The sequence below is a fragment of the Myotis brandtii genome, unplaced genomic scaffold (genome assembly GCF_000412655.1).
Source record: "Myotis brandtii unplaced genomic scaffold, ASM41265v1 scaffold208, whole genome shotgun sequence".
NCBI lineage: Eukaryota > Metazoa > Chordata > Mammalia > Chiroptera > Vespertilionidae > Myotis > Myotis brandtii.
Window position 1 is genome coordinate 1,575,086 of NW_005357764.1, and position 13,031 is coordinate 1,588,116.

Sequence of the window (13,031 nt, forward strand, 5' to 3'; positions counted from 1 at the left end):
GGCCTCGGCCTCGGGGCCTCCCTCCTCGCCTGCCCGGCGGGGCGGTGGGAGCAGAGCGCCAGGCTGCCCGCGGGACTCTGGTGAGGCTCCTGCACGGAGGCGGGAACCCAGCAGGGCCTACCTGTTCTCTCCTCCATACCCCTGACCCACGAGACGCCTGCCCTGCCCCTCAGGTCCCTGGGTTTGGCGAATTCTGCTGAGAGCGAGCAGGCAGAGGACTCGCCAAAGCTTCCAGCTGGCCTCCTGGAAGAAGGTCACTTTCTTTTGGGCAAAGGGTTTAATGGGAGGTAACCCTGCCAGTGTTCGCCAAGCGGCCCGGGTGGCAGGAGCCACGGGTGCTCCGGGCGGGTTGTGGCACCTGGGGCGGGTGGCTTGCCCTAAGCTTGCTTTGACAAAGGAGTTTTGAGTTGGTCTTTTGGCTGAGCTTGCCAGGGAAGGCAGGCTCCTGCAGGAGTCTTGGAGGGTCCGTGCGGCGCCGGATGAGGCTGAGGCGTGGCTGAAGATGCGTTTGGCTCTGCAGACACTGCATCGAGCAGCAGGGGACTCTGGGAGGCTGGTGCAGCCAGAAGGCATGGCTCTTGACAGCCTTCTAGTAGAGTCTCTGGAATTGTGCATGTGAGTGGGGATGCCATTTGGGGTACCATTCCCAGAAAGCCCTCACCTCCCTGGTTGTGTGAGGTACCCCCTCTGTGCCCACAGCCCCAGTGCTCTCCTCTGGTTTCACTCCCCATTCTGTGATGAAACATGTTGTTGATGTGTCTATTCCTACACTGGACTGTGAACTCCACAGGGGCACAGTCTGTGTCATCTACCTGGTCCTCCACACCTAGCCCAGGGCCTTTCTTTCTGACATGGAGTAGAAAGAACTAGGTGAATGAGAGAAGGAATCTGTTGAGAACCTGTGCTTATTATAACCCAATTTTGATGCTGGTCTCCTTTGTATCTCAGATCACAATAAAATTTTTAATTAATGAAAATATCACTACTTACTGAGTGTCAGAAGCCCCACCTTCACCCCCATCCCCTACCCTGGGCTGCAACTGCTTCCAGAGGAATGGGACTGCCCAGGTTGGAACCCACCCTCCACTGGTCTGACTTCAGACCCTGAAGCTGCCTCCCCTCCTAGCTTTTTCTTTCTCCTCTCTGAGAGTGCTGTTATCCAGAAGGGGAGAGTGGGGGAAGGGAGAGCCAGGGAGCTATTCTATTGTCTTCTCTCCTCATTCAAACCATACAATAATACTTTAGGGTCCCCTGCCATTTAGCCAGTCTAAAGTATTCATGGCCAGAAAGTTTGGATGATGGCTTAATCATTTAGTTCTTATTTAGGATGCATCTTTCCTAAGAGCTATAACCTTCACTAACATGGTACATTCCCAACATGTTCTTACCTACAACACTGCTTAACCTTCCATTTCATTCATGCCAGGCATTTACATGCCTTACTTCTAATCTTCCCACCACCCCTGTATCTCCTCAGCATTTAGCACAAATGTGATGAGTTAACTTGGTATAATTATTGGTCTGCTTTTGCTACATAAACTCTGAGTGTGCAGGAACCATCTCAGTCACCATTATATTCCATGCTTGGTGATTAACAAATGTTAATGAATGAACTGAAGGATATAAATACTATTACCCCTTTTACAGATGAAGAAACAGAAACTCAAAACAACTAAACATTTGCCCAAATCTCCCACTATAGGTCTCAGTGCACCCCCCCCCCCCCAAAAGGGTCCTGTGGGGGATTTAACACAGCTTTTTTTTTCACTGTAGCCACAAAGAGACGAAACAGATTGACAAACTCTCTTCTGATTGTGCCCAAATTTTTTTCTGGGGAGGGGGGGTTCTGTATGCCAGAAGCAGTTTTTTTGTGCCCCGGGAAAAGCACCTGCTGAAAGGATCAGTCATTGCTCTGCCCACAGGCGAGGATCTCTGCTCCCATTGCCATTTATAACCCTGTCTTATGTACACAGAGTGGGTAAGTAAAGTGGAATTCAGTGTTCTATGCTGAGCTGAAGCCTGAGATGGCAAATCAGGCCATTTCCAGTCCACAGTCAGGTTCTAATGCCCCAAGTCACACATCGTTTTGTTTCTGGTTTTGTTTTGATTTGAACTCAAACTGGATTTATGCCATCTCTTAAAACTCTAGAAGTCTGCTGCTGTGGCAACTGCTGCTGCTGAACCCACATTTCCACAAAGGCAGTAATCTGCAATCTCTGAATGGTCTGCCCTCTTTAGCATGTAAAGCGCACCTGATTTGTGCCAGGCCCTGGGCTATCTGGGGATGCAGAATCAAATCAGACACAGTGCCTGCCCACAAGGGGCTCAGGGTCTAGAGAACATGTGTATAGTAATTGCGATAAGCTTTGCTTCCTGAGTTAAGGTTCATAGGCCACTCTGGTTTCATCAAATCTCCTCCACTCATTTACATAACATGTACACATTTAAATGCAGGATCTTGAGCTTAATTGGGATCCCAAAGTCTACTTCCAATTGTTTCAGGCCACTAAACTACATTGTTCTGTTCACTAAGAACCCAAATCCATCTGGTAAAAGATTTATTTTGTATATTGTAAAAAAAAAAATAATTAATTTAAAGAACCGAAATCCTCCCTTACTTCACAAGAAGACAGTTACTGCCTTATTAGCAAAGGGGAAAAAACTTGCAAAGCAGTTGAAGTAGGCATAAGAAATAGTGTTCAGTGTTACAGACTTGGGGTGAACTCCAAGCTCAGGCTCTTGGTTTTGTGACCCTGGGCATGTTCCTCCCCTCTCTAAGCCTCATCACCAACTGTGCAAGAGAATGTGAAGCAACCCACATAGCACCTAGTACATCAAGGCTCACACAAGCTCAGGAGTCAGAGGTAGTGTGCGACAGGAGCTGTGCCACATGCCCATCCAAAGTCAGTGTTCTCACTGCCAGCTCTGCTGGCTGTCTTTAGGTTTCTCTTGGACCATTCAGTTTGTAATCCAGATGTGCACGCTCAGTAGACCCCCAGGAGACTTGCTAGACTGTAAATCAGCAGTTGGTGGGGGTTGAACTCATGCTGCCCTTCCCATCTCTGCTCCCCCTATAGCATCCTCTGGGACTGTGCCCAACCTAGTTTAAGGGGACTCTGGAGATATGGTTCCCCCACTGCTCAGAGTTTAAAACTTGCTCCCTCAAGGGACTGGAGCAGATAATCAGTCAGCGTCTTTATTAAAACCATCTCATTATGTTTAATCTACTCAGCAAGCATTATGACCTCTGTGCTGGGGTCTTTATTCAGGACATACATACCCAGGGACCTCCTCCTTAAAATCACCGCCTGGACATTTTCATTGCATGTAGGGGGAAATAATGCTGAGGGGGGATTCCTGCTGCCTCTGGTTCTTCTTTGTAAGCCCATAGAAATTCACTATGTAAAAATGCCAAAAGGCCTTTGAAGATAATGGCTTACTCGCCAAGATTTTTAAAATTTTAATTTCTTTAAAACATCCCAGAGCTATAAGCTCAATATCTAATTATTAGATGGACTATTAAGATCCTAACCTTTACTTACTGAACCTAGAATTTGTGAGGACGGGGTGATGTTTTAATTCATTTCTGGGGTATTTATTGTGCATCGTCCTTATTTGCTCAAAAAATGGCTGTTAAACTAAATTATAATAAAATAAGTAAGTTCCTACCACTTTGTTCTTACCTGCTCCTACTGCTGGACCAGGCTGGCAGTCATTCATTTAGGTCCATTGCACACACCATGCTCAGTCTTCCTCTTCTTTGACCTGGGCGCGCATTTATTCTGCAAACACAAATAGACACCTGATCTGTGCCAAGCACTGGGCAAACTGGGGGTGCAGAAGTGAATCAGACATGGTCCCTGTCCATAGGGGCTCATGGTCTAGAGAACACATCCTATATAATAAAAGGCTAATATGCATATCGACCAAATGGCAGAACGACTGGTCACTATGACACACACTGACCACCAGGGGGCAGACGCTCAACGCAGGAGCTGCCCCCTGGTGGTCAGTGTGCTCCCATAGGGGTAGCGCTGCTCAGCCAGAAGCTGGGCTCACGGCTGGCGAGCGCAGCAGTGGTGGCGGGAGCCTCTCCCGCCTGGGGGGGTGGGGGGTTAGTGCTAGGGATGTTAGTGCTAGGGACAGCGTCAGTCGGACATCCCCGTTGGACATCCCCTGAGGGCTCCTGGACTGTGAGAGGGCTCAGGCCAGGCTGAGGGATTGCCCCCCCCCCGCCCAGTGCATGAATTTTGTGCACTGTGCCTATAGTGTATAATAATTGCAGTAAGGCTAGAAGAACATTGCTTCCTCTGCATTAAGGTTCAAATGCTAGTTCAGCCTCTTGGTTTGTTTTTTCATGTATAAAATGACAGTGATGCCAGGCTCACGTTAGGGTTTAGCCCGTACTGCATGTCAAGCACTGAGCACAGGTGGTAGCTGTGATTATTATAGATGCTGGATGCTGAGGATGCACAGACGTGGTAGGCTTTTCAGAGTGCCTTCAAGGTTGAGGAGAAGTTTCTCCTGAGGACAAAATGGGAGAAACTGTCTAAACAAAGGAAGCATAATAGAGACCCAGAGGCAAGAAGCACCCAACTCATGGGAGAGTGACAAGAGGCCTAGAATATCTTTAAAGAATGGGGCATCCCAGGGAGGAGCAGGAATAGAAACAGCCTTAGTTTTAAAGAAACAAAAAACAAACTTTCCCTGCTTCTTCAGTTGTTTCCTTATTACTGATATTCTGCAACTGCTAATCTTCCTTTATGTATCAGAACATTTACCCATGCCTATCTTTTTGTTTTTGTTAATCCTCACCTGAGAATATTTTTCCATTGATTTTTAGGGAGAGTGGAAGAGAGAGGGAAAGACAGAAACATTGATGTGAGAGAAACACATCAGTTGGTTGCCTCCTCCACAAGCCCTGACCAGGGCCCAGGTCGAGGAGGAGCCTGCAACCAAGGTAGGTGCCCTTGACCGGAATCGAACCTGGGACCCTTTGGTCTGCAGATTGACACTCCATCCACTGAGCCAGACCGGCTAGAGTGACCCATGCCTACTTTGTACTGCCACCTCTACTGAATGATTGGGATGCATTGAACTATGGGACACAGGCCTTGCCCATGGAAAGCTCATAGTGTTGTGGAGAGGTAGATTTCAACAACTGGGATACCTGTGATAAGCTCTGTTCAAGATGTATGTAAAACAAGTGTTAGGGCATTCCAGAGCAAAGCAGTTTATTCTGCCTATGGTCTTAGGCAGATATAACACCCAAACTGATCCTAAAAAGGAAGAGGCAGAGGGAAGTGTGAGTGAGCGCTTTGTGGATAATGGTTCTTTGTGGCAAGGTGTGCAGAGCAGACAAGGACTGTACTTATTTATGTCCCAGGAAAGGCCTTGTGTTTGCACCCTTTGGTTCTTTGCCCTGCTGCAGTCCTATAGGCCATCTCCTTTTTAGTCCCTACTCAAGAATCTTAGATCTCCAGCTCTCCTTGAGGTTTGCCTCCATTCTGAAATGAATATAGGGAAACTAAGGTAGAAAGAAGGGACCTGAAACAATGAAGGTTCTTATTAGAAAGTTGTAGCTAAAGAACATATTCTGAGGGGTTCAAAGAGGCCTTGAAGGTCACCTGTCTAGTCCTTTGTCCTGTGCTTCAAGTAATAACTTTGGATTGGACAAGTCTCACTTAGTAAGTTTCCCTGTCATTTCTTCCAGGACAGAAGAGGAAAGAAACTAACGGGTATTGAGCACCTACTGTGTGCCAGGCCCAGGCCAGGTACTTTACATAATTTATTTCCTTCTGTCCTCACAAATCTGTGAAGTATGGTTTTATTCTATTATCATAAATGAGGAAATTGAAGCTCATCTAAGATCATACTGAAAATAGCAGAATGGGGATTTGAACTCACAACAGTCTTGTCTCCAAAATTCATACTCTTCCACCCATGAGATATCTGTGCTGGGGTTACAGAGTAGTAGGTAATACAGTTCCAGGTCAGTAAACAACAGCTTTTCTGTGGCTGATTGCACCCAGGAGGTAGGTTCGATGGATGAGCTAGCCTTGCGGGGAGGAGGGGGTGGAAGGCCATGGAGGTCAGAGATACTCACTACCCTCTCCTTGACTCAGCTTGTATAACAAGAGTAGATTCTCCACAAACTGACTTTATGGTATGAAACAACCATTCTGCCTCCTGGGAGGACCTGAGCCAACAGCCTGGGTGGGAGTTTGAGTGAAAGCTCCAGGGCACTGAGGTACTGTTATATCAGCTCCCTGAGAATTAATTGCAGCTCTGATTGCCAGCATTAGAATGGTCTGGGGGGAAAAAAAAGAATGGTCTGAGATTCTTTGCAGTGAAGCCCTCATCAGTGGCCTGGAGTGATGCAGTCATGCCTTTAACATAGCATGTCTGGTTCAGCTGTGTCTTAGATTCTATTTGTGTAGTCAGCTGAGACATGAGCCAGATGGGCTTTAAGCATTTGTTCATTTATTTCACCTTTTTTAAAAAAAATTAATTTTAGAAAGAGGAAGGGCAGGGGGGAGAGAGAGAGGGAAAAAGAGAAACGTCAATTTGTTGTTCCACTTATTTATGCATTCATTGGTTAATTCTTGTATGTGCCTTGACCGGGGATCAAACCTGCAACCTTGGCTTATCAGGATAATGCTCTAACCATTTGAGCTACCTGGTCAGGGCTGTTCATTTGTTCAGTAAAGGCCTGCTTTGTGCCAGGTCCAAGCCAACCCTAGGTTCCTGGGCACACTTAAGTGACCAGCGTACACTCCCTACCCCCAAAGAGCTCCCATTCTACCAGGAGTTTGGGGACAGATAGAGAATATGTCTATAGTACAAAATAATAGGTACAATACTAACATAATTAGCTCTCTACTTATCTGGTCCTTCAAAATCTTTATTGACCTTTAACCAGGATCTTAGAGAATGAGTAGGAATTTGCCAAGGAGTAGTGCTGACATGCTGAGTATGAATAGAGCCTAAGGTTTTCAGGTAGAAATGGAGCATGGAGAGGTTAGCTGGGGCCAAGTCATGAATGCCAGGGGCCAGAGAGTGCCTTGGTAGTAAGCTCAACCAGAAAGGAGCCTGGAGATTAAAGAGAGACCAAGATAGGAAAGGGGAGCTAAAGGAAAATCATTAAACTGGATAGGTATTCAAAAAGGAAATAATAAGCTTACATTAAGTAAAGAAGCCCAGTATCCTGGTTGTTTGTTTATTTTTCATTTGTGTATTTTGTGTATTTTAATTGTGTATTATTTTAATTTATGTTCTTGCCTGATTCTTCAAACGAATGAGGCATCCAGGTAGGTTGGGAGCATTGACAACACAGTGCATGAGCCTGCCTGGTTTAAGCATGTGTTCTTAAGGCAGGAGCTCTATATAGTTTTATGTTTTCCAGCACCTAGTACAATGGTTGGCACCAGGTAGGGGCTCTTAAAATGTTTGTTGAATGAGGAAATAAATGAGTGAACAGAAGAGTAAATGGTGATGACTGAGCTGATGAGTCTTTCTAGACTGGGAATTCATTATTTTCTCTGCTTCTGGAAGGGAATTTTAGCTGCTGCTGTTGTCCTCTGCCTGCCTTGGTTACAGGAAAGCTATTGGAGTCCGGTGCCTTCAGAGTAGAGTGCTCTAATGGGCCGTTTCAGAATAGAATTTGGAAGCTGCTGCAGAGCCTCTGTTTAGATACAGCATTGTGTCTTGGGGAACCCTCTACAAATGTACAGGTACTCTTGGACATACTGTATAAGGAATCCGTGAGAGGAATAGAAGCAGGTTTAGTGCTAGAAATTTGATCCAGCTTCAGAGCAGTCCTTGACAGCTGTCTGGTGACCCAGGTTATTCCCCTTTAATCCCTAAATTATGGACAAAAAGGCCTGGGTGGAAATTTATTCATGCCCCCAAAGAGCTATCCAGGTAATGCTGTGAACTATATCATTGTTTATCACTATTGCTTTTTGTGCATTTTGGCAGTTCTCAAAGTGTTTGGTGTTGGGGCCATTTTACATTCCTAAAGATTATTGAGGACCCGAAGAGCTTTTGTTGGTTATATCTATTGATATCTACCAATTTAAGTATTAAACCTGAGAAAGTAAAAATATTTAGTTACTAATTCATTTGAGAATAGCAATATTATACCTGTTACAGTAACATAATTTTTAATGAAAAAATAATTATTTTTAAAAAATGAGTGAGAAGAATGGTCTTGTTATTATTTTTGCAAAACTTTAAATGTCTGGCTTAATATAAAAAAGCTGGATTCTTATATATGCTTCTGTATTCAGACTTTTGTAATATATTGTTTTGGTTGAAATACATTAAAAAATTCAGTCTCATATAGATACCTATATGAGGAGTTGGAAATGGGAGGAGTATTTTAATGGCCTTTCCAGATGATAGTTGATGTTCTTCTTTGCAATATGGAATCTGTGACCATATCAGTGAAGTGTAAATATTTATTTACATTAAAGTTATTGGATTTTTGACCAATGTTTGACTTTTTTTGCTTTTGTTTTTGTTTTTTTTAGAGAGAGAGAGGTTGGTTGCCTCTCATGCACGCCCCGGACAGGGATCGAACTCACAATCTTTTGGTGTTCAGGATGATGCTCCAACCAACTGAGCCACACTGGCCAGGGCAATGTGTGATTCTTTAACATCATGCTTTGATCCTTTGGAAAATAGGGTTACTGAGCTATGCAGATTTTCCAAATGTTTTCCCATTTCATTTTATAGATAAGATTTGTTAACATCAATTCCAGTTACATCAGTAAAGCCTTTAAGTATTGGGGAATTGTCAAGCTCATGATGGTGGATACAGGTTTTCCAAAATTCTAAGTTTCGCTTGAAAGGTTGAATTTTATCATTGGTCATAAATAAATTGTTTTTCTTGAAGTAACAGGCTCGTTTTTTTTGTTTTTTTTTTAAGAAAATGTCTGACAGAACCGAAGTTCAAATAATCAGTTTGTCAGCCATTCTTTTAAGTGGAAATGGTGTTCTATGAAAAGAGTGGCTTCTCCTTTCTTTGATTTTTATCTCTTTTATTCAGGAAAAACTAGACTGCCTAGCATAATGCTTCTTAGATGAAAAGTCTCGGGGCCTGGTCAGATGAGGGAACAGAGATACTGGTTTTAATGGCTGCACATAAGAACCCCCTGGGCTGGGAGTGGCTATAGTCTAGGGCTCACCTGGTTCCTTGACTGCTCTGGGGATGTGCGTGCTATAACATGGATCCCGTGTGAGTAACCCCGCACTCTCCAGAAATTCTGGTTTTGCTCAGAGAGTGAGGTAGAATTATCTTGGAGCTTGTTTGAGCAAATCCCAACTCAAGAGAACCGCTAGAACCGTTTCCTAACTTTTTAACTGAGGTGGGAAGGAATAATTAGTTGTTGTCCAGGGCTGCTGGGTTTAAGAATCAATTCCATCAGCCTTTGTGATGAAGAAAAATGGTTGAATGCTTCATTCATTTCATAAATATTTATTGGTCATGTTCTTTGAGGGGGAATACTGTGCCAGGTGCTAACAACACATCTTGAGAACAGTTAGTTGGAAGCCTGGGTTGACTTCAGGATATAAGGGGTCGCAAGTTCCAGGAATTTGGAAAATGGCAGGAGATTGCAGTCAAAGGGAATTCTGAACCAAGAGCTTTTCTCTGCCAAAGCAAAAATGTGAAGGAACAGTGGTAGTACTGACTGAATATAACATCTCCACAGCTTGGGGTTCTCACCACCCTCTGGCAATTAGAGATGAAAATGTCAGATAGAAAAGTCCCCAGGCCCCACCAGGCATTGTACCCAAGTGCAGGCACCAAGACTGAGGGTTAAGACAGATTTACGGGTTGCCTAGAAAGAAGGACTCAAGTGTACCAAACTCAGGTCAGTGGATAAGCTAGTTTCTGTTGTAGACTTATTAAGAACACAATAGCCCAGGGACCTAGATAATAGATTGAGTGTCTACTGTGTGGATCCCTTGAGGTAAGCTTTGCATCTCTAATGTCACTTAATCCTCTGGGCAACTTTATGCAATGTAGGTGGTATCATCCCTTCTTCAGTTAAAGTTAATTAGCTTCCCAGGCTCTGTTTTTCTCTTTAACTGTCCTATAAATTCACTTCCATTGATGGCTAATCTCATTTATTGTGTGTACCAATTTGGCTGTAGGGAAAATCACTTTATTTCCATGAACAGAGGCATCTCATTATAATCTCCAAGGAATGCAATCTTATATTCTTTCACACTTGAGATTAGATTACAGTGGTTCTCAACCTTCCTAATGCCGAGACCCTTTAATACAGTTCCTCATGTTGTGGTGACCCCCAACCATAAAATTATTTTCGTTGCTACTTCATAACTGTAATTTTGCTACTGTTATGAATCGTAATGTAAATATCTGATATGCAGGGTGTATTTTCAGGGGTCGCAACCCACAGGTTGAGAACCGCTGGATTAGAACCATTTGGGTGAAGGTCCAGGGTAGGGAGATGGCCTTTCTTTGTGGGAAGCAATAATTTCAAGCAGTGTCTCACCAAGCTGCCTGCCAGCAGTATTGCCTTGGGAACATTTAACAGGTCTGATTTAGCCACTATGTGCCCAGCTGAGCCTAGGCCCTGTGTTGCATTGTGAGGGAACCAGACAAGAATCAGACCTGGTGCTTGCCTTCTAGGGAAGGAAGAGGTAGGTAAAAAAATAAGTGGAAGGCACAGATGCTATAACCAAGGCACAGTGTGTTGTGGGATATGTGAAGGGAGGTGAATTATAAGAGGAACTCTCTAGGAAAGCTTGGATAAGGTTGGATTTAAGCTGGGCATTTAAGCCCTGCCCAACTCCTTATTGGTAAACATGGGAAGGAATGGTGTTTAGGCAAAGGCATGAGGTAGGAGAATACAGAGTATTTGGGGAATTTAAGGAATGACTTCATGGAGTTGAGGGAAGAGATAAAGATGTCTAACAAGTCACCTTAGAGTCATGGCATGTAAGAAATACTTGCATTCTTGTAAAATACAGTGACCTGTATTTCTATATTTTCCACCCTAGTCCTGGTTTTAAGTACTGTTTTCTATTGCTCCCATCTGGTTCATAATTAGTACCATATGTTGAGCAACATATTATGGGCCTGGCACCAGACTAGGTGCTTTGTCACATTTAATGCTCACTGCTGACCGTACAAGTTCAGACTTAATCCCATTTTACAGATGAGGAGACAGAGAGTAAGTATAACTTGCCCAGCATCATACAACTGGTAAGTGATAGAGGCCCAGGATGTTAAAGCCAGTATTGTTTCCGCTATACCCTTGCACTTGCCACACCTATTCTGGCATTAAATGCAGTCTATTGGTAACACATTTAACTTATAAGAATTCTGTATTTGCTTTTAAAAGAAAAAAGAAAAGAGCAGCCAGTGTGGTTCAGTGGTTGAACATCAATCCATGAACCAAGGGATCACTGGTTCAATTCCCGGTCAGAACACTTGCCCAGATTGTGGGCTCGATCCCCAGTAGGGGGACTGCAGGGAGGCAGCCAATCCGTGATGTTTCTCTTCAATGTTTCTGTCTATCTCTCTCTCTTCCTTCCTCTCTCTCTAAAATAATATTAATATATATATAAGAAAACAGAAAAAAACCCCACTTAATCTTATATTGTTATAATGTATATTGTTAAATGTATATTGTACATTTGAAATCTCGGTCATATCTAAAACACATATGCTATACTTCACAGGCCATATAAAGAATTTCAAGAATAAATTTACTCATAAAAGATTTTCATCTAATATAGTAACTTTAGAATCTAACACCTAACTGAAAAGAAGCTCTGTTGTAGTAAAATTACATGTCCAGGTGTTTGCCTTAAGACTATGGTCACCATCATTACAGGGAAGGAATGAGGGTGTTGGCCTCACCTTGTTCCTCTGCAGTTATTATGGCTTACTATAGCCATGGAAAGTTTCCTGGGTACACTTTGAAAAAAGGTCTTTGCCTTAATTTCTCTGACCATCATTCTCCTCTATCCACCTTCCACCCTTTCCATGAGATACCACTCACTAGTGGATTCTAGGAGGCAGTACCCTGTTGTAATTGCTACTGAGCAGCTGCCTTGCTCATTAAAATGTTCCCTTGGCAGAGACCGTGTAGGCCAGTGATGGCGAACCTATGACACACGTGTCAGAGGTGACACGCGAACTCATTTTTTTGGTTGATTTTTCTTTGTTAAATGGCATTTAAATATATAAAATAAATATCAAAAATATAAATCTTTGTTTTACTATGTTTGCAAATATCAAGAAATTTCTATATGTGACACGGCACCAGAGTTAAGTTAGGGTTTTTCAAAATGCTGACACCAAGCTCAAAAGGTTCGCCATCACTGGTGTAGGCTCTTAATATCTCATATGAGTTGCACATGTAAGGTTTGTGTCTCTGGTACTCTTTTCAAAGGTCCTTGTACTTCCCCAAATGTTTCCTTATGTCCCTGGTACTACTGTTTGGTCCCTTTTCTTCGCTAGAAATCAGGGACCAAAGTCAGAGTAATTGTAATGTGACAGATTTAAGGATACTCTGATTCCATCTGACTCTAAGAAGGTGATTTTATTTGAAAAAAGATGATAGCATTGTCCAGCCGACATGGCTTAGTGGTTGAGCGTTGACCTATGCACCAGAAGGTCATGGTTCGATTCCTGGTCAGGGTACGTGCCGGGTTGTGGGCTCAATCCCATGTGGGGCATGCAGGAGGCAGCCAATCAATGATTCTCTCTCATCATTGATATTTCTATACCTCTCTCCCTCTGTGTTCTGCTCTGAAATCAATAAAAATATATTTTAAAAAGAAAAAGATGATGGCATTAATTTTACTGGTAGGTTGAGAATGATAACCTTTATTATTCCTCTGCTTGGCCTCTGCAAACACCTGTTACCTAGTGGTGGGTAAGTTTGGAAGGTTATCTGTTAACAGTTGCATGTAACAAACCATCCCAAAACATAGTGGCTTAAAGCAGCAGCATCTATTACTTCTCATGAATAGATGGGTTAACTGGG

At 43.5% G+C, this 13,031-nt stretch overlaps 1 protein-coding gene across 5 annotated transcripts in view; it reads left to right on the forward strand.

The window, feature by feature from the left end:
* The first annotated feature begins 4 nt into the window (after window positions 1-4).
* The window catches only part of FAM193B (family with sequence similarity 193, member B), a 34,063-nt gene continuing 21,036 nt past the window's right edge, over window positions 5-13,031 (forward strand). For 2 of the 5 annotated variants that reach the window (XM_014539056.1, XM_014539058.1), the window contains exon 1: window positions 11-615. The gene's annotated coding sequence lies outside the window, so the exon portion shown is untranslated. Of the gene's footprint in view, window positions 616-13,031 lie in introns of all 5 variants that reach the window. The other 3 variants (XM_014539055.1, XR_001361986.1, XM_014539057.1) reach the window with 3 other exon arrangements.